We start from the raw sequence: 21,406 nt of genomic DNA, 5'->3' as shown, positions 1-21,406 counted from the left end.
GCGGGAGCTTCGGGTCATGAAGGCAAAGGCAGCCGAGAATGAGGACGACATACAGGGCCTGGTGGTGAAGACGGAGACGCATGAGGCACATCAGAAACGATGTGTGGAAAGGTTGGAGGCACTGGAGAACAACGCAAGGAGGAACAACCTGAGGATTCTTGGTCTTCCTGAAGGTGCGGAGGGAGCGGACGTCGGGGCATATGTGAGCACGATGCTGCACTCGTTAATGGGAGCGGAGGCCCCGGCGGGTCCGTTGGAGGTGGAGGGAGCATACCGAGTGATGGCGCGAGGACCGAGAGCAGGAGAAATTCCCAGAGCCATAGTGGTGAGATTCCTCCGTTTTAAGGATAGAGAAATGGTCCTTAGATGGGCAAAGAAAACTTGGAGCAGTAAATGGGAGAACGCGGTGATCAGCGTTTATCAAGACTGGAGTGCGAAGGTGGCAAGAAGGAGAGCGAGCTTTAATCGGGCCAAGGCGGTGCTTCATAAAAAGATGATAAAATTTGGAATGCTGCAACCGGCAAGACTGTGGGTCACATATCGAGGGAGGCACCACTACTTTGAGACGGCGGATGAAGCGTGGACTTTTATTGTGGAAGAAAAACTGGAATGAGTGGGTTATTAAAAAGAACGTTTGAACAAAGTGGTGGGGCGAATGTGGGGGGCAAAGGGGGGGGTTAAAAAGGGGGGAAAGGACTTCCGGGTGCGGCGATGACCAGCTAAGTCGCACGTTTCGGCAGCTCCCGGTGGAACAGACTTTTGGGCTCTTGATAGGAGCCCCAACGGCAATTTTAACGGCTAAAAACACCGTGCGGTAAACCAGAAGGGTATTCCCCCTGGACACGGATGGAAAAAGGAGAGGAAAGTGGCCGGATTGCAGCGGATCCTTTGGAACAGCGGCAAGGAAGGCAAGCAAAAACCAAGATGGCGTCGGAAGGTGGCAGTTTCATCTGGGGCCCTGAACAACAAGAGTTCTTGAAATACTGCGTGGAGGAGATAAAAAAGGAAATGAAGAAAGAGTTGTTGGCCCCGATACTACAGGCGATCGAAGGGCTAAAGGAGGAACAAAAGACCCAGGAGCAGGAGCTCCGGGTCGTGAAGGCGAAAGCAGCCGAGAATGAGAACGATGTACAGGGCCTGGTGGTGAAGACGGAGATACAGGAGGCACATCAGAAACGATGTGTGGAGAGGTTGGAGGCACTGGAAAACAACGCAAGGAGGAACAACCTGAGGATTCTTGGTCTTCCTGAAGGTGTGGAGGGGGCGGACGTCGGGGTATATGTGAGCACGATGCTGCACTCGTTAATGGGAGCGGAGGCCCCGGCGGGTCCGTTGGAGGTGGAGGGAGCATACCGAGTTATGGTGCGAGGATCGAGAGCAGGAGAAACTCCCAGAGCCATAGTGGTGAGATTCCTCCGTTTGAAGGATAGAGAAATGGTCCTTAGATGGGCGAAGAAAACTCGGTGCAGTAAATGGGAGAACGCGGTGATCCGCGTTTATCAAGACTGGAGTGCGGAGGTGGCGAGAAGGTGGGCGAGCTTTAATCGGGCCAAGGCGGTGCTTCATAAAAGGAAGATAAAATTTGGAATGCTGCAACCGGCAAGACTGTGGGTCACATATCAAGGGAGGCACCACTACTTTGAGACGGCGGATGAAGCGTGGACTTTTATTGTAGAAGAAAAACTGGAATGAGTGGATTATTAAAAAGAACGTTTGGACAAAGTGGTGGGGCGAATGTGGGGGGCGAAGAGGGGTTCCATGTTCTAATCCTGCGGTATGGTAACTTTTCTTTCTCCCACAGGTGGTGATGGGGGGAGGTGGGGAGGGAGAGGAGATGGGGCGTTGGCCATGGGAGGCGGGGCCGAGGGAGAAGCGCGGGCTTGGTTCCCGCGCTATGATAATTATGGCGGGAATAGAGAAGCAGGAAGGAGGGGGCGTCGCACGGTGTGAGCCGTGGTCACGGGGGGAAGCCGAGGTCAGCCAGAGTTTGCTGACTTCTGGGAGCAACATGGGGGGAGTAATTACGCTAGCGGGGGGTCTAGCGGGGGGGGTGGGAGGGGGGAATTACTGGGTTGCTGCTGCTGGGGAAAGGGGGGAGTGGGTACGGGAGAGGATGGGTGGGGGGGCACCGCCTGGGGGAGATACAGCTGCGTGGGAACTGGGTGAGAAGCTGGAAAAAGATAATGGCTAATCGGCAAGGGGGGGGGGGGTGGGAAGCCCCCCAACTCGGCTGATCACGTGGAACGTGAGAGGGCTCAATGGGCCGATAAAGAGGGCGCGAGTACTCGCACACCTTAAGAAACTTAAAGCAGATGTGGTTATGTTACAGGAAACGCACCTGAAACTGATAGACCAGGTTAGGCTGCGCAAAGGATGGGTGGGGCAGGTGTTCCATTCGGGGCTGGATGCGAAAAACAGGGAGGTGGCTATATTAGTGGGGAAGCGGGTAATGTTCGAGGCAAAGACTATAGTGGCGGATAACGGGGGCAGATACGTGATGGTGAGTGGCAAACTACAGGGAGAGATGGTGGTTTTGGTAAACGTGTATGCCCCGAACTGGGATGATGCCAACTTTATGAGGCGAATGCTAGGACGCATTCCGGACCTAGAGACGGGAAAGCTGATAATGGGGGGAGACTTTAACACGGTGTTGGAACCAGGGCTGGATAGGTCGAAGTCCAGGACTGGTAGGAGGCCGGCAGCAGCCAAGGTGCTTAAAGATTTTATGGAGCAGATGGGAGGTGTGGACCCGTGGAGATTCAGTAGACCTAGGAGTAAGGAGTTCTCGTTTTTCACCTATGTCCATAAAGTCTATTCGCGCATAGACTTTTTTGTGCTGGGTAGGGCATTGATCCCGAAGGTGAGGGGAACGGAATATACGGCTATAGCCATTTCGGATCATGCCCCACACTGGGTGGACTTGGAGATAGGGGAGGAAACAGGAGGGCGCCCACCCTGGAGAATGGACATGGGACTAATGGCGGATGAGGGGGTGTGCCTAAGGGTGAGGGGATGTATTGAAAAGTACTTGGAACTCAATGACAATGGGGAGGTCCAGGTGGGAGTGGTCTGGGAGGCGTTGAAGGCGGTGGTTAGGGGGGAGTTGATATCAATAAGGGCACATAAAGGGAAGCAGGAGAGTAAGGAACGGGAGCGGTTGCTGCAAGAACTTTTGAGGGTGGACAGACAATATGCGGAAGCACCGGAGGAGGGATTGTACAGGGAAAGGCAAAGGCTGCATGTGGAATTTGACTTGCTGACTACAGGCACTGCAGAGGCACAATGGAGGAAGGCGCAGGGTGTACAGTATGAATATGGGGAGAAGGCGAGCAGATTGCTGGCACACCAATTGAGGAAAAGGGGAGCAGCGAGGGAAATAGAGGGAGTGAGGGACGAGGAAGGAGAGATGGAGCGGGGAGCGGAGAGAGTGAATGAAGTGTTCAAGACATTTTCTAAAAAATTATATGAAGCTCAACCCCCAGATGGGAGGGAGAGAATGATGGACTTTTTGGATCAGCTGGAAATTCCCAAGGTGAAAGCGCAGGAAAGGGTGGGACTGGGAGCACAGATCAAGGTAGAAGAAGTGGTGAAAGGAATTAGGAACATGCAGACGGGAAAGGCCCCGGGACCGGACGGATTCCCAGTTGAATTCTACAGAAAATATTTGGACTTGCTCGCCCCGGTACTGACGAGGACCTTTAACGAGGCAAAGGAAAGGGGACAACTGCCCCCGACTATGTCTGAAGCAACGATATCGCTTCTCTTAAAGAAGGAAAAGGACCCGCTACAATGCGGGTCCTATAGACCTATTTCCCTCCTAAATGTAGATGCCAAGGTCCTGGCCAAGGTAATGGCAATGAGAATAGAGGAATGTGTCCCGGGGGTGGTTCACGAGGACCAAACTGGGTTTGTGAAGGGGAGACAGCTGAACACGAATATACGGAGGCTGTTAGGGGTAATGATGATGGCCCCACCAGAGGGTGAAACGGAGATAGTAGTGGCGATGGATGCCGAGAAAGCATTTGATAGAGTGGAATGGGATTATTTGTGGGAGGTGTTGAGGAGATTTGGTTTTGGAGAGGGGTATGTTAGATGGGTGCAGCTATTGTTTAGGGCCCCAGTGGCGAGTGTGGTCACGAATGGACGGGGATCGGCATATTTTCGGCTCCATAGAGGGACAAGGCAGGGATGTCCTCTGTCCCCATTACTGTTTGCACTGGCGATTGAGCCCCTGGCGATAGCGCTGAGGGGTTCCAAGAGATGGAGGGGAGTACTTAGGGGAGGAGAAGAACACCGGGTATCTTTGTATGCGGATGATTTGCTACTATATGTGGTGGATCCGGCGGAGGGGATGCCAGAAATAATGCGGATACTTGAGGAGTTTGGGGATTTTTCAGGGTATAAATTGAACATGGGGAAGAGTGAGCTGTTTGTGGTGCATCCAGGGGAGCAGAGTAGAGAAATAGAGGACCTACCGTTGAGGAAGGTAACAAGAGACTTTCGTTACCTGGGGATCCAGATAGCTAAGAATTGGGGCACATTGCACAGGCTAAATTTAACGCGGTTGGTGGAACAGATGGAGGAAGATTTCAAGAGATGGGATATGGTAGCACTGTCAATGGCAGGGAGGGTGCAGGCGGTTAAGATGGTGGTCCTCCCGAGATTCCTCTTTGTGTTTCAGTGCCTCCCGGTGGTGATCACGAAGGCTTTTTTTAAAAGGATAGAAAAGAGCATCATGGGTTTTGTTTGGGCCGGGAAGACTCCGAGAGTGAGGAAGGGATTCTTACAGCGTAGCAGGGATGGGGGGGGGGGGGGGGGGGGGGGGGGGGGCTGGCACTACCGAGCCTAAGTGAGTATTATTGGGCCGCTAATATTTCAATGGTGAGTAAGTGGATGGGAGAGGTGGAGGGAGCGGCGTGGAAGAGATTAGAGAGGGTGTCCTGTAGGGGGACTAGCCTACAGGCTATGGTGACAGCCCCATTGCCGTTCTCACCGAGGAACTACACCACAAGCCCGGTGGTGGTGGCTACACTGAAGATTTGGGGACAGTGGAGACGGCATAGGGGAATGACTGGAGCCTTGGGGGGGTCCCCGATAAGAAACAATCATAGGTTTGCCCCGGGGGGAATGGATGGGGGATATGGAATGTGGCAAAGAGCAGGAATAACACAACTGAAAGATCGGTTTGTGGATGGGAAGTTCGCGAGTCTGGGAGCGCTGACCGAGAAATATGGGTTGCCCCAAGGGAATGCATTCAGGTATATGCAACTGAGGGCTTTTGCGAGGCAACAGGTGAGGGAATTCCCGCAGCTCCCGACACAAGAGGTGCACGACAGAGTGATCTCAAAGACATGGGTGGGGGATGGTAAGGTGTCAGATATATATATATAGGGAAATGAGGGACGAAGGGGAGACTATGGTAGATGAACTAAAAGGGAAATGGGAAGAAGAGCTGGGGAAGGAGATAGAGGAGGGGCTGTGGGCAGATGCCCTAAGCAGGGTAAACTCGTCGTCCTCGTGTGCCAGGCTAAGCCTGATTCAGTTTAAGGTATTACACAGGGCGCATATGACTGGAGCACGGCTCAGTAAATTTTTTGGGGTGGAGGATAGGTGTGCGAGGTGCTCGAGAAGCCCAGCGAATCATACCCATATGTTTTGGTCATGCCCGGCACTACAGGGGTTTTGGATGGGGGTGACAAAGGTGCTTTCAAAAGTAGTAGGAGTCCGGGTCGAACCAAGCTGGGGGTTGCCTATATTTGGGGTTGCACAAGAGCCGGGAGTGCAGGAGGCGAGAGAGGCCGATGTTTTGGCCTTTGCGTCCCTAGTAGCCCGGCGCAGGATATTGCTAATGTGGAAAGAAGCCAAGCCCCCGGGGGTGGAGACCTGGATAAATGACATGGCGGGGTTTATAAAGCTAGAGCGGATTAAGTTCGTCCTAAGGGGGTCGGCTCAAGGGTTCACCAGGCGGTGGCAACCGTACGTCGAATACCTCGCAGAAAGATAGACGGAATGGGAAAAAGGCAGCAGCAGCAGCCCAGGATCGGGGGGGGGGGAGGGGGGGAGAAAGAGAGGAGGAACCAGAAGGACTCTCAGGGTTGTTAATATATACTGTATAGTATGTATAGGTCGTTGCTACAGATAATTATATATTGGACCGTTAAATTATATTTTTGGAGAGTGTTACTTGTGACAAGGCAGTTGCCAATTAGGGTTAGTTTTCATTTTTGTTATTTATTATTTATTCATTTTTTGTTTCTAAAATAGGTCATTGTTATTTGTGTTGTTATAATATTGTGTAAAGGATGCACAATGTACTGTGTTGGTTGACCAAACATTTTCAATAAAATATTTAATTAAAAAAAAAAAAAATAAATGTTATTTCTTTGTATCCTTGAAACTCGTGCTGGATTCTTCGTGGCCCTCACAAAAGTTGAGAAGGCGGGGTCTTCTTGAATGACCTCAGTCGGTATAGGAATTCAACCCACTCGCCTAGCTCTGCATCACAAAACAGCTGTCCAGTCAACGGAGCTAAACCAAGGAGGCAAATGCCTTACCTGGATGTAAAATTACGTCAGGTGCAAGCATCTAGCAGCTCTATAAATGATTGCACATTGTGTACATATTTTAAGGGTTCAAAGTCTTCAGGAACTGTGTTGCTTGGTTTCAAGTCCAAGTCTTCACAGGAAACACCGGCAGTCCCTCGATCAGTGAGATTAATGCCATTCAGTAAAAACACACACCAGCACTTTGCCCCTCCCCCACACTGCCAGAGGGTAGGGCACTATCACCATTTCTTTTCTGAACAAAAACAAAATTTTGTTCAATTATAAGGGAGTTGCTAATGAGAGGAGTGTGACCCGATGTAAAATATATATTACTGGGTTATGGTGGAGTTGTATCCAAGGTTGCAAAGTGAAACTGTTTTGATAGAGGGGATCAGGCAATTATTAAATTGTTTGTTTGGCAAGGGGATATTTGAATCTTGGCATGTGCATGTTGGGTTAAGGTCAGAGGTCAAAAATCATCCAGCACTCAAGATTGCTTTTGTCTGCAACAACAGCACAACATTTTTGGGTGTTTGTAGCATGACAATTAGAGAAAGTTTTAATGTACTGTAATAAAATTGTAGGTATAGAGATTGAGAAAGGGTAGTCGACAGTGGCCGAGAGAAGGGCCAGCTAAATATTGCAAACTAGACAAATCAATTTATTTTTGTGGTATTTATCAATATTACAAAAGATTCAACAGTGAATGGTATTTTTTTTTTTTTTTTAAAAGGCACTGAAGTGATCTTGACAACCATTCCGTTCTCCTTAAAAGGAAAACCTGCAGCAAGGCACAAATGTCGGAGCCACTACCCCGCGCCCCCCTCCCCACCCCACCCAGTGCAGGGGCAGGAAGGTTTGGGAAATAATTGCCTGCTTGCCCAACTCCTCAAATATGTGCTTTTAGAAACTGTGTGCAGAGAATCCAGTTAGAAAAGGACCCGATTGTTTGGAATATCGCATTACTGCCACATATTCGTGATTGAAGCAGTACCACTGTGTGAGGCAAGAATGGAACAGACCATGCTAATTAATTCTTCCTTCCCAACCAGTATAAAATCTTACTGCCCATATCTCGCGTAGTTATTATGGCTGCTTGGTGGGAGTAATGTGTGTTTGATGTGCACCGTTCGATTTTCGCTTTGGTAGAATTCTAGCATGAACAGGCATTTTAAACATGGAGAGAGGAGGAAGGGCCAGTTAGATTTAAGGAGCTAGCATTCCACTCACTTGCCCAACTGCCTGCAAATATTTGCAGAAAGAAGCAGAGGGTGTGGTGGGGGGGGGGGGGGGGGTGGACTTTCATGGTGATCATTTTAACTGCATGATTTTTTATTTTTTTTTCAAATTATTTTTATTCTCCTTTTTCACATTTTCTCCCAAATTTACACCCACCAACAATAAACAATAATCAGTAACAAACGCAATGTCAATCCCCATATCAATAACAGCAATCCCATCCTCCCACCAAATCCCCAGACTGCCCGCATGTTAACATAAACAAATAACAGAGGAATCAGGAATCACCCACAGTCACCATTAACACATACACTCCCCCGCCCGCCCAACCCTAATGTTCAATGTAATCCAATTCTCCAAAGTGCATAATGAATAACACCCATGAATTGTAGAACCCCTCCATCCTTCCCCTCATTACAAATTTCACCTTCTCAAGAGTCAAGAATTCCAACAGGTCCCCCCGCCACACCAGGGCACAGGGTGGCGAGGTTGATCTCCATCGCAACCGGATCTGCCTTTGGGCGATCAACGAGGCGGAGGCTACAACATCTGCCTCCGCACCCGTTTCCAACCCCGGCTGGTCCGACACCCCGAATATGACCTCCCGAGGGCCCGGGTCCAGTTTCACGTGCACCACTTACCCGAAAAATCTCCTTCCAGTAATCCTCCGGCTTTGAACAGGACCAAAATATATGAATGTGGTTTGCGGGAGGGGCCGCGACGTTCACATACATCTTCTACCCCCTCAAAGAATCGGCTCATTCTCGCCCTTGTGAGGTGTGCTCTATATACGACCTTCAGCTGTATCAGCCCCAATCTCGCGCACGAGGTGGAGGCATTCACCCTCCGGAGCATCTCACATCAGAACACCTCCTCCATACCCTCTCCCAATTCCTCCCACTTCGCCTTGATCCCTTCCAGCCTTCTCCTCTTCCAAAATAGCCCTGTAAACCGCAGACACTCCAGACCCCCCGTCATCAGCACCTCCTCCAGCAACGTGGCGGCTGGCACTACCGGGAAACTCTGTATCTCCTTCCTGGCAAAGTCTCAAACCTGCATGTATCTCAATATTTCCCCCTGCTCCAGCCCACACATCACTCTCAGCTCCTTCAATCCTGCAAACCAACCCCCAAGAAACAAATCTTTTAGTGTCCTCATTCCTTTCTCCTCCCATCTCCGAAAATTTCCATCCCACTTTCCTGGCTCAAATCTTTCTGTTGACCCTGCCCCCAACCCGAAGTGCTGGCGAAACGGTCTCCAAATTTTTATCGAAACTATTACTACCGGACTCAGTATTTCCCCAGGGCCGTCAGGAGCTGCGACCCCCTACACAAACTCTCCTCCATTCTGACCCACTGGGAGTCAACCCCTCTGGCCCAGTTCCGTACCTTCTCCACATTCGCCGCCCAGTAATAATGCACCAGGTTCGGAAGACCCAAACCCCCTGTATCCCTTCCTCTCTGCAGTAATTTGTATCCCGAGAAAGACCCAAAGTAGCTCTATTATTCCCCTTATTGACACACTCGGTTCCGACACATATAACAAGTCATCGGCATATAAGGACACCCAATGCTCTATCCGCAACCCCCCCCCCCCCCATCCGCACTATCCCTATCCAAATCCCCGAACTTCGTAACTCGATGGCCAATGGCTCAAACGCAAGTGCAAACAGCCGGAGGGACATAGGACATCCCTGCCTAGTCCCACGGTGGAGAGAAAGTATTCCACGCTGATTCAAACTGCATGATTAAACGAGGGATGGGCTTGGCCCAGCCTTCATTCGGATCGGACCACAGCCAGGTTTGCACTGACATCTCCAGGAATCAAAAGGCTGATCCCCAGGATGCTACTGAGTTTTGAGGATGCGGGTAAAGGTGTTTCTCTTGCTATTATTTACTTAGCTATTTTTCATGCCAAGGAATCAAAAGTGGGAAAGGGGAGTGTATTAACTTTCCAAGCAGCCTGGGAAGTGGTGGACAGTGAGGATGGATGTGTTGGGAAACCAATGAGGGGAAATATAGGGTCAGCGTGGTGAGCACAACACAGACATTAATGTAATGATACCTCCAGGAATTTGGCAGTAAAGAGGTGGCCCCAGGTTCAACAGTTTGTTAAAAGAAAGTTTGAATCTCAGCATGTGCATGCTGGGTTAACGTCTGAAGTCAAAAATCAACAAGTACTGTTTGCTTTGGCTTGGCAACTACAGCACAACTTGTTAATATTGTTGGCATGGCAACGAGAGAGTTTTAATGCACTACAATAAAATTGAAGGTAGATTGGAACATTCCACAACATTGGACACCTAAAAAAGGGGTCTACACCCCATATAATAATGTTGTAGAACACCAGCTGGTTCTCATGCAACCTTGTGAAGAATTTGACTTGGACAATGGCTTTTCGCTCCCATGTATTATGGTGGTCAGTCCTTCAGTTCAGCCATCGTCAAACTCAGGGGCGCAACCCACGGGTGGGTCGCGGGCCGGTGTCGGGTGGGTCACGGAGCCGTCCATCACGACGCTCCCGATCGCGCAAATCCGCGCGCAACAGCCGGCTTTTAATAATGCAGACTGCGAGTGGCCTTCAAAATGGCCAGAAACAGATTTTAAAAATTCGGCTGCGCTGCACATGCGTGCCCGATCATCGGTGTGCATGTGGAAAACTATGCGCATGTGCACCAATGATCGGGCACGCATGCGCAGTGCGGCTGCATTTTTTATATGGTCACAGCCGTTCTTTTTCCAAGTTCGGGGGCCAAAGGGACCCAAAACCATTTCCTCCATTTTTGTCAGCAACAAACAAGGTAAGAGAAAATGGTCGGTTGTGCAGGTCGGCCGGCGTGGGCCGCAAAGGTCGGCCGACCTGGGTCGCGAAGGTCGGCCGGGTTAGGTCCCAAAGGTTGGCTGGTTGGTAAAAATGGTGCCCTGGAAAAAAAGTATGAAAAGCACTGCTCTAGTTCCAGTGCCAGAAGCAGCTGGACTAGAATTTAGCCCGAGCTGCAAATGAATACCCATCACTGCAAGAAACAAAATGCACCAACCATTAACCCACTTCACCCATTTCCCAGCCACCAGGGTGCATGAATTAACATAGGGTCCAGACTCATTATCTCAAACCAAACTGTAGCTATTTAATGCATCTAATTAATAGTCACACAAAGGCATAGACTAGTTAGGGATAGTCAGCATGGATTTGTTAAAGGAAGATCTTGCTTCACAAATTTGATTGAATTCTTTGAGGAAGTGACAAGAAGGGTTGATGAAAAATATTTCAGTGGCTGTTGTGTACATGGAGTTTAGCAAGGTGTTTGATAAAGTCCCACATGGCAGATTGGTGGACAAAGTGAAAGCCCATGGGATGCAGGGCAATGTGGCAAACTAGATAAAAAGTTGGCTTAGTAATAGCAAACAAAGGGTAATGGTTGATGGCTGCCCTTGCAATTGGAAAGTTGTTTCAAGTTGTGTTCACTGCCCAAGTTGGTGGTGGAGACAGAAACCCTAAACTCTTTGATAACGTACCTGGATCTCCACCTTAAGTGCTCTAAGCTACAGGGCTATGTACCAAGGTGGATTAGAAAGGGCACCTGGGCGTCATGGACAAGATGGGCCGAATGGCCTCCTTCTGTGCAGTAACTTTTCTATGACTCTACAATAGCTCTGATCACCTACACCCAAATAGCCGTGGCAGTGCAGTCCAGAGCAGGCAAAACTCGACAACAGCTCCCCAAATGTGGGTTTAAATGGACTTCAAATAAACAACAAAAATAAACGAGCTGCACACATTCTCACATCCTCCCGTTTTGCTGTCTCTTTCATTTGGCCTTTCTTTACTACAACTGTTCAAAGAGACGGCAGTCAACCTGTTCAGAAACACCTGTGACTAGTTGGTACAAGGTGCGCATAATCATGTCAGGTGAACTTTCATTTCAATTTTTGCTACTTTCAAAGCCAAATTAATTTCTAGACCATTCTCGGTCCTTCCTGCAGGGCCGAAGAAACATTAGCACACGGCCATTCCTCAAAGTTGGACAACTGAAAAAAAGAGTCTATGCCCCATATAGAAACATTACAGAACACTGGCTGGCTCACATTAAATCTTGTTCAAGAAGTTTATACAATTCCAACATTATATCTTTATTTTTATATTCTATACCTTTGCCAATGAAGGAGAGCATTGGGCTGACAAGTGGCAAGTTACATTCACACCACACAAGTGCCAGGCAATGACCATCTCTCACAAGAGAGGATCTAACCATCGCCCTTTGACATTCAATGTCATTACCATCGCTGAATCTCCCACAATCAACATCCTGGAGGTTAACATTGATCAGAAACTGAACTGGACTAGCCACAGGAATACTGTGGCTCCCAGGGCAGGTCAAAGGTTAGGAATCCTCTGGCGAGTAACTCACCTATTGACCCCCCAAAGCCTGTCCACCAATTACAAGGCACAAGTCAGGAGTGTAATGGAATACTCTCCACTTGCCTGGATGAGTGCAGCTCCAACAACACGTGGCACTATTCAGAGGGAAGTAGGGGACATCTAACATTATGGAAAATCACTCCTTTGAGTCCTGCAAGAAAACTTTAGCCCCTTCTTGCCATGGATCACATCTAGAGCTACAACTCACTCCTCCACATTCAACCTCCAATGCTAAGGCTAGAATGCTGCAGTTTCCCAGCTGTGGGCCTCGAATGCCAAATTGCCACTACCTCCCTACTTCAGTGAACAGCTTCCAAGTCAGTTGGCAAAACAGAAACCATGACACAGAGCTCCACTTTATTGATTGCGTTCATTGACTTTGCTCAGTCTCACAGCTGTCCTTACATGCACCGTGTCCCAGCTATTCCCCTTTTTATACACTTTTGAAGCTAAACGGCTAATCAAATTATTTTTTTAAAAAAATAAACATGGAGGTATTTTTGGTATTGTAACAACAACAAAATAAACTATGTACATGAAACTATAAACATAGTGCAAAAGCCGTCTCCCATTCTTACAGGTCCCACCTTTATTAACCACCTACTCGAAGCTAAACTAACCCCCCACCCAGCCTTCTGCTGACAATTAATTTTCCGCGAAGAAGTCGACGAACGGTTGCCACCTCCAGGCGGACCCTAACAGTGACCCTCTAAAAGCGAACTTGATTTTCTCCAAACAGAGAAAGCTAGCCATGTCAGATAGCCAGGTCTCCGACTTCGGGGGCTTTGAGTCCCTCCAAGCTAATAATATCCGTCTCCGGGCTACCAGGGAAGCAAAGGCCAGAACGCCTGCCTCTTTCACCTCCTGGATTCCCGGGTCTTCCGACATCCTGAAAATCGCCATCTCTGGACTCAGTGCCACCCTGGTTTTTAAACACCGTGGACATGACTTCTGCATTGCCCCCAGACTCTCAGGGCCGCCACCACCACTGGGCTGGTGGAGTACCGTGCCGGCGTGAATGGCAGAGGCGCAGTTACCAACGCCCCCAGAGTGGTGCCCTTGCATGAAGCCACCTCCATACGCTCCCATGCCAACCCCTCTCCCACCACCCACTTCCTGATCATGGCTGTATTCACCCCCCAGTAATACGGCTAACCAAATTAGACTATCCCTTATATGTGCTCCAAGTATTTAACCAAACAATGTCCTTCACCTGTGTAGCTCAGAAATCAAATTAACATACCATTATCGTCTTCCAGATAGTAGATCAGGCAGTGTTGGCAGGCCATCAAGAAAATGATAAATTGGGCCAGCCCAACTCGTCAGGTGTGCACACGATACATTAGAGAGCAAAACCATGCACAATATTATAAATGTGGTCCAACCACAGTTCTATACAACTGTAAAAAAACAAGTCTGCTTTTTAATTTTATTCACCCGAAGACAAAGTTCTGTGCATTTATTTGCAATTGAGTTTATCATACAATTTACAGTGCAGAAGGAGGCCATTCGGCCCATCAAGTCTGCACCGGCTCTTGGAAAGAGTAGCTAACCTGCACATCTTTGGACTGTGGGAGGAAACCGGAGCACCCGGAGGAAACCCACGCACACACGGGTAGGATGTGCAGACTCTGCACAGACAGTGACCCAAGCCAGAATCGAACCTGGGACCCTGGAGCTGTGAAGCAATTGTGCTATCCACAATGCTACCGTGCTGCCCAGTTGATGAGTTAGTGAAATTATCACGCAGGTGCAGTTTTGTTATTCTTTCCAATTTTAAATGGTTTAAAAAAAAAAAAAAACACATTCACTGGGGCAACCATTCTCCAATTTCTTGAAGCATCATTTCTCCCTTCCCTCCTCAGACGAGGCAATGATTTCTGACAATGTAGCTCCTGTGAGAATCCCCATCACCAAGCGTATCCATTCGGCAAATTTCCATGACACAAAATCCAAGTCTAATGAAACGATCAGATTTTACCTCACATATCCAAGCATCTCCACCACTATTGCTTGGAGTGCTCCATGTGTTCCAGTGTTTAAAAAATATATACATTAACAGTCAATCTGTGCACACCAAGGACACAAACAGCAAAGCAATAAAATAACAAATCATGTCTTTAAAACAAATCTTTTTTGAGGGACACATTTTGGCCAAAACGCCAGGAAAAAAAATCACCCTGCTTTTCAAAATCATGCCATGGGATCTCTCATATCCACCCCAGAGGACAGAAAGGATCTCAACTTAAATGTCACATCTGAAAGATTACGACCCTGGCAGTGCGGCATCCCTTCAATAGTTCCTTGAACATACAAACCTTCTGAGTCAGAGATGGACATGCTATCTGAGCCCAGGCTGATATGCAAGAGAGTTTGGAAGGGCTAATGTCAAGAATCACCTCTAGGTAAAGTTGTCACCTCGTAGCTCAACTTGGATTTCAATGTCTACAATAGACATTCTTCAAGCGGTAAGTCAATTGTTCCATTGTGGGTTTTTTTTTGAAACTTGACCAGAGTAAGCAGTTAAGTTTTTTCATTCAATGTTTCTCTTTCAAACAGAATGCAACTACTACAGTTTTCTACTGGTAGAAAAATGGTCAAAAAAGGTTCAGTCCAACTCCAATAGATAAAGATTACAAATCCAATTAGGTTACAGTAAAAATATTGGAGACGGTTTTCTTTGGTGCCTGCCACCATCTCCTTCCTGGCCACCTACTGAACAGAGAGGGTGGATCAGAAACTTACATTTGGCCTGAAATAAGCTTTTGACATGCATGTTGCACGACCAATCGCTCACCCCCATCTCGGCAACAGCGTCCAGCTCCAACGCTGCTTCAGCTCACCCGTTATTGCATGTTGATCCATGCATTTGTTATCTCTGCCTTTGCTTATTTCAATACACTCCTGGCTGCCCTTCCACTCTTCATAACCTGGAGTTCATCCAAAATTTTGTTATTCATATCTTAACTCACACCAAGTTCAGCTCACCCATCCCCCTTGTGCTAGTTGCCAAGTTCAGCTCACCCATCCCCCTTGTGCTAGTTGGTCTATACTGGCTAGCAGTGCAGTAGCATCTCAATTTTAAAATTCTCATCCTGATTTTTAATTTGCCCATGGCCTTTCCCTTCCTTCTTCCAGCCTCCATTTACAAGGCATCATAGTGGGCTTCAGGGACACAGACTGTTCTGCACCAAGCTCTCTTGGAGCCACCTGACCCTTGATGTTACACTTGCATCATTAATATCATGGTCTCATCAACATAACCATTAACCCAGTACTATACATCAGCCCTGCAACCTTCTGAGATCTCTGCATTCCGATAGCTCTTGTGCCTTGCACATTTCTGATATTATTTGTTCCACCATTGGTGACTGTTTTCAACTGCCTAGATCCCAAGCTCTGGAACTCTCTTCCTAAACCTCGCTTTCCTCCTAGATGTACCTTACAGCTTCTCTTTTGGCCCTCGGTCCTGATATCTCATTTGGCTCAGTGCCTGGTTCTGTTTGGTTAACATGCTGCAATGCTTTATTATGTTGAAAGTACTTGATAAGAGATTAAAAGGTCCTCCTGGTCACACTGCCAGAACTGACAGCCACTGCCACTCAGGTGACATTGGCAGGCCGGTGGCGGAGCCTCCAACCCCTTTGGGGGAACAGGGTTTCGCGGCTCGCCTCCACGTCATCCAGCAGCCTGAACAGGTCAGCATCCCCGAAGAATGGAGCAGGTCTATGTGGTGGCATGGCTGTCTTGAGTGTGTTCGGAGGAAGCATTTATGAGCAGCTGCCCCTTGTTAGCAGGGAGCTGTCAAGTGTGGTCCAGGCGAATCAGCTGGCGGGACAGCCATTTCCACTATGAAGCTCGTAGGTGATCATTTTCGGCACTAAGGGCTATTAAACATGGGCCATGGTCTCACCGGCTTTGCCATTGGTAAGCACCCGGGAAGTTATGCCCGATATGGCACTTCGATCTTCTCCCATTAAACCACATCCTACAAAATGCCATTCCTGTACCGAAACGGAAAGCTTATGTCCACATAGAAATTAATAGGCATGTCAACCCCTTCAGCAATATTCAAAGTCCCACTGCTGAGTATTTGTGCTTTGTGCACTCCCACTAAACATACAATACAGCTTAGCTTAGGATAAGCAAATGTCCTACTGAACTTACTCTATATCATCGCTTGTCGTAGGTATACACTCAAACATTGTTTTGCACCATCAGCGTTTTGGAGGAACTGTGAGTTTTAGTTAGAATGATTCAAGCAAGTATTACAGTCATTCTATCTTCCACCCAATGGCCTTTAACTAAAGCTTTAACATCCAACATTATCACCTTGTATGAGGAAAGGGTGGACTTGTATCCATTGGAGTTTAGAAGAAGAGGTGACCTTATTGAAACATACAAGATGCTGAAGGGCTTGACAAGAGTGGACGCTGAAAGGATGTCTGGAGACACCAGAACGTGTGCAAGAGTTTAAAAATAAAGGAGTCTCCCATTTAAGATGGAGCGGAGGAGAATTATTTTCACGGAGGGTGGTGAGTCTGTGGAACTTTCTCCCCAGGCGGTGGTACAGGCAGGTCATTATTTTTGAAGACAAAAGTAGATAAATTTGTGACTAACAAGGGAATCAAAGGATATTGAGGGACGCAGGAAAGTGGCAATGAGGCCACAATCAGATCAGCCATGTTTATATTGAATGCCAGAGGGGCTCAATAGCCTACTCCTGTTCCTAATTTGCATGTCCATATGTTCCCTTTATTGGAGATTGAATACAAATCAGGTTTACACAAGCTGCCCAAAAATTCAGCTGGTGGATCCATCTGCGATTATGAATAGCTTCAAGACATTCAGCGTTCCTCAATCCATTACATTCAATGCCTCCGGGATCCATGCTCAATGGCCATGCATGCTATTGACCACTCTCGCTCTCTCGTCAGAGACACAAGCTCACTCATCCAAAGTTGTCCTGGTCCGCAGTTCCAGTGCATATTTCACTTTAACAAAAAATATGTTTCCTATTGTTCAGACATCGGGGACGGACTGCAACCTTTGGGTACTCATGCTCCTCTGCATCCTCTTCCATTCACTTTCCGCTAATTCCATCAATCCTTCCAATTTCACCCTTGCCATATTTTCATTTTTTTCCCCTCAAGCTGTCCCTTCTCTGACCCCGAGCTACAGAACCTCCGTTTCATCCCCTTATGCCTCAATTGAACAAACTGAGCTTGGCACAAGGTTAAAATCATCTTCTGTTGCCTTCACCTCTTTACCCACACTCGTCCAAGAGTCTTCTCCCGTTCCCCCAATCCTCACACAGAATTTGCAGCCCTCGCTCTGGTCTGTTACCCACTAAATAATTTCCTCTTAAATGGTCAGCGTGATGTCTCTATTCCCTTCCAATCCATTCTGATTGATCTCTGTCCTTGACTCCCGACACGGTCCAGTAAACTCAATAAAATCTTGAGAAATGGAACCTCGTCCTTTGATTACGCATTTTAAAACCTTCTTGGCTTACTAATTTCAACAATTTCAGATAATAACTGCTATTCGCTCCCCACCCCCAAAAAAGACAGCAGAGACGAATCAATACATTAAATCTGCTCATGTTTCATTTCCTCTACCCACAACTTTTCCTTACCTTGGAATTGGCTTCAAATAGATTGGTGAACTCTCATCAGCATGAAACATAACTCAATTTCTCTCTCAACAGATACTGCCTGGCTATGAACATCAAAGAACAAAGAAAGTACAGCACAGGAACAGGCCCTTGTCCCTCAAAGCCTGCGCAACCTATGCTACCCGCCAAATCTAAAACCTTTTACACTTCTGGGACCCGTATCCCTCTAATCCCATCCTATTCATGTATTTGTCAAGATGCCCGTTAAACGTCACGATCGTATCTGCTTCCACCACCTCCTCCAACGTGGAGTTCAAGGCACACACGACCCTCGGTGTAAAAAACAATGAAGAAAAAAAAACTTGCCTCACACATCTCCTTTAAAGTTTAACCCTCGCACCTTAAACGCATGTCCCCTAGTAATTGCCTCTTCCACCCTGGGAAAACGCTTCTGACTATCCACTCTGTCCATACTCCCCATAATTTTGTAGACTTCCATCAGGTCACCTCTCAATCTCCGTCATTCCAGTGAGAACAAACTGAGTTTATCCAACCTCTCCTCATAGCTAATGCCTTTCACACCAGGCAACATTGTTGTAAACCTCCTCTGTAATCTCTCGAAAGCCTCCACATCCTTCTGGCAGTGTGGCAATCAGAATTGAACACAATATCCCAAGTGTAGCCTAACTAAGGTTCTACACAGCTGCAGCATGACTTGTCCAATGAAGGCAAGCATGCCATATGACTTCTTGACTACCATCGCCACCAGCGTTGCCACTTTCAGTGGCCTGTGGATCTGTACACCCACATCCCTCTCCCTGTCTATACTCTGTAATTTACTGCATATTTCTCACCTCTATTAGACCTTACAAAATGCATTACCTCAAATGTTTCCAGATTAAACGCCATCTGCCATCTCTCCACCCAAGTCTCTAACTAATCTACATCCTGCTGTATCCTCGGACAGTCCTCATCGCTATCCGCAATTCCACCAACCTTTGTGTCGTCTGCAAACTTACTAATCAGACCAGTTACATTGTCCTCCAAATCATTTATATATACTACAGACAGCAAAGGTCCCAGCACTGATCCCTGTGGAACACCACTGGTCACAGCCCCCCAATTAGAAAAGCATCCTTCCATTGCTACTCTCTGCCTTCTATGACCTAGCCAGTTCTGTATCCATCTCGTCAGCTCACCTTGGATCCCATGTGACTGCATCTTCTGTACTAGTCTACCATGAGGGACCTTGCCAAAGGCCTTAATGAAGTCCATGGAGACAACATCCACTGCCCTACCTTTATCAATGTCACAATTTAATCCTTTGCCCTTGCAAACTATTACCCCATTTACATTCCTCCCCCAAGATCTCAATCTGTGCCGATCGTACCCGGAAATGAAATCCAATAATATCATGTTTCTGTTCCTGCTGATACAGCTCCAGCAAATTCACAAATGTTATCTACACTGTGTAGCTGTGACAAAGGTAAACTATCCCACCGGACCCTGCTCAACCTGCCTACAGTCTTTGACTAGGCTACCTTAGACCATCCTCCTCCAATACCTCTTGTCACCCAACTGGGAGGGATTGCAATGGTCTGGTTCAATCCTCATCTATCCAGTCATAACCAGAGCATCACCTGCAATGGCGACTCAGCCCCTCCTGCTTCCACTCGGAGGCGTCATCCAACACGACATGTAGAGACAACGACAAGCTTTATCTCGCCATCATGTCTCTCGGCTCCTCCCCCGATCTCCCTCAACCGTCACTAAATTGTCAGACATTTAGCACAGGATGAGCGAATCCTTCCTCCAACTATCATCACGGCAAAAGCCATTGCTTCCCAACCCCACCACAAACTCCTTTCCACAGCCACAGACTCCCCGACAACGGTCTCGGGCTGAACCAGAATGTTTAATAACCTTGATGCTATGTTGGGAAGCACGGTGGCGCAGTGGTTAGCTCTGCTGCCTCACGACGCCGAGGACCCAGATCCAATCCCGGCCCCAGGTCACTGTCCGTCTGCAGTTTCCACATTCTCCCCATGTCTGCGTGGGTCTCACCCCACAACCCAAAAATATGCTGGACAAGTGGTTTGGCCACACTAAATTACCCCTTAATTGGAATTTTTTCTTTTTTTTTTTTTTTTTAAAATGCCCAACGCCCAAGATGAACTTTTGACCATATATCTGTGCCATTGATAAGACCACATTCCCATCTTTGCAACATCGCCCAACTCTATCCATCCCTTAGTTCATCTGCTACTGAAACCCTCATGCACATCTTTATAGAATGATAGAATTTACAGCGCAGAAGGAGGCCATTCAGTCTATCGAGTCTGCACCAGCCCTCAGAAAAGGCACCCTACCGAAACCCACACCTCCACCCTATCCCCGGAACCCCACCTAACACAACCTTTTTTTTTGGACATCAAGGGCAATTTAGCATGGCCAATCCACCTAACCTGCACATCTTTGGACTGTGGGGGGAAACCGGAGCACCCGGAGAAAACCCATGCACACACGGGGAGGACGTGCAGACTCCGCAGAGTGGCCCAAGCCGGAATGGAACCTGGCACCCTGGAGCTGTGAAGCAACTGTGCTAACCACTATGCTACTGTGCTGCCCTATCTTGACTATTCTAATTCACTCCTAATTGGTCTTTCATGTTTACCATCAATTAAATCGAGGCTGTCCAAATCTCAGCTGGCAATGGCCTCAATTTACACAAAGTTACGTGCATCCCTCCCTCCACCACGGTTGCTCACCTTTCACCCCCACATTCGCAATCTGTACATCCCCACATCCCTCCAAAATCAGCGTTCCTCCAATTCTGGCCTCCTGAGGATCCTAAATGTAAATCACTCGATCACAGCCAACCATTCCTTCAATAACCAAGGGCTGAAGCTGTGGAATTTTCTCCCTAAACCTAATCTTAGGGACACTCCTTCAAATCTCTTTCATCGGCTCAAATATTTCCTTGTGACTCAGTGTCAAATGTTGCTTGGTCGTGCTCCCTGGAAGCATCTTTTTTTTAAAAAATATATATTTATTAAGAATTTTTTAACAAAGTTTTTCACCCTTACAAACATCCCCCCCCGTAACAAAAAGAAAGCAAGCTCACATAGCAAGACATGAACATGGTAAATCGATATGATACAGAGCTTTGTACATTGGATTCCTCCCGTACATGTCAGTTTTCTGGTTCATTCATGTATTTTCTTGCTCGAATGCCCCCCAAATTAAACCCCCCTTCCCCCTCCCTGCCTCCTCTTTCCCCCCTCCCCCCCGGGTTGTTGCTGCTGCTGACTGACCTTCATCTAACGCTCCGCGAGATAGTGTAGGAACGGTTGCCACCGCCTGTAGAACCCCTGCGCAGACCCTCTCAAGGCAAACTTTATCCTCTCCAACTTGATAAACCCTGCCATATCATTTATCCAGGCCTCCACGCTGGGGGGCTTCACCTCCTTCCACATTAGCAAGATCCTTCTCCGGGCTACTAGGGACGCAAAGGCCAGAATGCCGGCCTCTTTCGCCTCCTGCACTCCCGGCTCGTCCACTACTCCAAATAGTGCTAGCCCCCAGC

At 47.9% G+C, this 21,406-nt stretch overlaps 1 protein-coding gene across 2 annotated transcripts in view; it reads right to left on the bottom strand.

Annotated features, from left to right (window-relative positions):
- Window positions 1-21,406, bottom strand: part of slc12a7b (solute carrier family 12 member 7b) — a 405,364-nt gene that overhangs the window by 237,043 nt on the left and 146,915 nt on the right. The gene's annotated exons all lie outside the window — the stretch shown is intronic.

This window comes from Scyliorhinus torazame, chromosome 6, assembly GCF_047496885.1.
Source record: "Scyliorhinus torazame isolate Kashiwa2021f chromosome 6, sScyTor2.1, whole genome shotgun sequence".
NCBI classification, from domain to species: Eukaryota; Metazoa; Chordata; class Chondrichthyes; order Carcharhiniformes; family Scyliorhinidae; genus Scyliorhinus; species Scyliorhinus torazame.
The sequence above is the reverse complement of the archived record's forward strand: the minus strand, read 5'-3'. Positions and strand labels throughout refer to the sequence as shown.